We start from the raw sequence: 3,089 nt of genomic DNA on the forward strand, positions 1-3,089 counted from the left end.
ATACTTGGCTTAGAACCCACTACAGGCCAATTACATAAAAATCTTGATATAGGAGGGTAAATGATATAGTATGTATAGGAGGGTACAACTTAGGTACAAGCATTTTTTAAAAAACTTTCACAAGTAGAGTTAATAGGTTCTACAGATAAAGATACAAAGAATCATTTTTAGGGGCACCTGGGTGGCTCAACTGGTTAAGAATCTGCCTTGGCTCACATCATGATCTCAGGGTCCTGGGATACAGCCCTGCTTAGGGCTCTCTGCTCAGTGCAGTGTCTGCTTCTTCCTCCCCCTCTGCCTCCTCATGCTCTGTTTATCTCTCTTTCAAATAAATAAATAAAATATTAAAAGAATAATCTGTTGTTTAAGTATGTCCCAGATATTACAGAACATACTTATACTAAAAGTTATGTGTTTGTGAAATTTATATTTAACTGGGAGTCCTTATATCTGCAACCTTATTCCCCGATATAGCTAATGTACCATATTTAGAACCTTTGAATTACACTGAGACAAGTGCATGGAGTGTGATATTAAGAAAATACAACACCAGCAAACTAGGATGCCCAGGACACCCAGGATTTGGCAAATGACAATGGGGATACAGGTTTCAAATCAGTACCTTATTATGGAAAAATTTATGGGGATCAAAGAAAATCCCCAGTTTCAGAGAAATTGTGGCATCTGATAAGCCACCTAGACGGAAGACTCAAGTTAAAGTGAGCAAAACAGGACCCCAACTGTATACTACGATACACTATGGGTGTTTGTTTGTTCGTTTGTTTGTTTTTCACTATGGGTGTTTTGATGGACAGAATACTGCCATGGAAGCAGAGTTGGAAGGTGAGAACAAAATTCACAAATAAGTAAAATCTTTCACTCTGGTACCAAATTAAGGATCCAATAGACTAAGCATTTTCTCTGCTAAGAGATGAATTCATTCCAGAGACTAGGGTGTGTAATTCCAAGGGAGTTCTCAAGTGACGTTAGTTCTGTGATTGGAGGCCTTCTGGGTTGAGACCTGGATGTCCCATTATGGATAATCATCAAGTAAACCAATATTTACATCCAGCGGCAGTATCGTAGCCAATGAGGTTTATCCGAGGCGCGATTATTGCTAATTGAAAAACTCTTAAGAGTATCTCTATTGACCAGTATGTATGTCGGACAACAACCTAGATGAGGATAGTATGAAGAGTTCAAGCCTTGAGCAAGATAAATGTCAGTCACTACCGTGAGAGTTTCCTTTTACAAACTGAAGATGGGAAAATAAAAACAGGACTTCCAGTACTACCTTGAATAAAAGTGGTGAGAGGGTACATCCTTGTCTTGTTCCTGACCTTAGGGGAAAAGCTCTCAGTTTTTCACCACTGAGTATGCCATTAGCTGTGAGTTTTTCAGATAGAGTCTTGTTTCCTCTAAATCTACTTTGTTGAGGATTTTTATCATGCAGGGATAGTGTACTTTCTCAAATGCTTTTTCTGCATCTATTGAAATGATAATTTTTTTTATCCTTTCTCTGGATGTGATGTAGCCTGTTGATTGGCAAGTATTGAGCCACCCCTTCTTCCTCAGGAATAAATCCCACTTGGTTGTGGTGAACAATTTTTAAAAAATATATCATTGGATTTGGTTTACCAATATTTTGCTGAGGATTTTTGCATCTGTGTTCATCAGAGTATATTAGCCTGTGGTTTTCTTTTTTTTATAGTGTCTTTAAGTGGTTTTGGTGTCAAGGTGATGCTGCCTTCACAGAATAAATCTGGAAGCTTTCCTTCCTCTTCTATTTTTCTAGTAGTTTGAGACGAATAGATAATAATACTTTTGTAAATGTTTGCTAGAATCATCTGAAGCCGTATGGTTCCGGGCTATGGTTTGTCAGAAATTTTTTGATTACTGTTCAGTTGCATTGTTGATACTCTGTTCAAATTTTCCATTTCTTCCTACTTCTGTTTTGGGAGGTTATAGGTTTTTAGGAGCTTATCCGTTTCTTCTAGGTTGTTCAATTTATTGGCATATGCCTTTCAAAATATGCTTTTATTTTTTTTTAAAGATTTTATTTATTGTTTTATTTATTATTTGACAGAGAGAGATCACAAGCAGGCAGAGAGGCAGGCAAAGAGAGAGAGGAGGAAGCAGGCTTCCTGCTGAGCAGAGAGCCCGATGCGGGCCTCGATCCCAGGACCCTGAGATCATGACCTGAGCCAAAGGCAGTGGCTTAACCCACTGAGCCACCCAGGTGCCCCAAAATATGCTTTTATAATTCTTTGGAGTTCTGTGGTCTTATTTATTCTCTCATTTCTACTTTTGTTTTAGGTTTTTTGTTTTGTTTTGTTTTGTTTTGTTTTAATGACTCTGGCCAGTTTTGTTGATCTTTTCAAATAAACTACTCCCAGTTTTGTTGATCTTTTCTATTGTGTTTTTAGTTTCTATTTCATTTATTACTATTCTAATTTTTATTTCCTTTCTTCTACTGGTTTTAGGTTTTCTTTTTTTCCCCACTCCCTTAGCTAGCTATAAGGTTAGGTTGTTTGAGATTTTTGTTTCTTGAGGTAGGCCTATATTGCTATAAACTACCTTCTTAGAACAGCTTCTACAGCATCCCAAAGATTTTTGAACTACTATGTTGTAATTTTCATTTGTCTCCATATATTTTTCATTTCCTCTTTGATTTCACAATTGACCCATTATTATGTAGTAACATGTTATTTAACCTCCATGTATTTATATTCTTTCCAGATTTTTTTTTTTAATGGCTGATTTCTAGTTCCATAGCATGTGGCTGGAAAGGACAACATGGTAGGACTTCAATCTTCTTGAGTTTGTTGAGGCTTTTTTTGTAGCCCAACATGTGAACTATTCTGAAGAATGATTCACGGGCACTTAAAAAGAATGGGCATTCTTTTCTAGGATGAAATGTTCTGAATATACCTGTTATATCATCTGGTCCAATGTGTCATCCAAACCATTGGTTCCTTGTTGATTTTCTGTTTGGATGGTCCATCGATATAAGTGGGGAATTCAAGTCCCCTACTATTATTGTCTGTCAATTTCTTCCTTTATGTTTGTTTTTAGCTGCTTTATATATA

General features: G+C 36.7%; 1 pseudogene; it reads left to right on the plus strand.

The window, feature by feature from the left end:
• Nucleotides 1-1,060: 1,060 nt before the first annotated feature.
• Nucleotides 1,061-1,212, plus strand: LOC122916606 (annotated as a pseudogene).
• Nucleotides 1,213-3,089: the final 1,877 nt, after the last annotated feature.

Source organism: Neovison vison, chromosome 8 (assembly GCF_020171115.1).
Source record: "Neovison vison isolate M4711 chromosome 8, ASM_NN_V1, whole genome shotgun sequence".
Lineage (NCBI taxonomy): Eukaryota > Metazoa > Chordata > Mammalia > Carnivora > Mustelidae > Neogale > Neogale vison.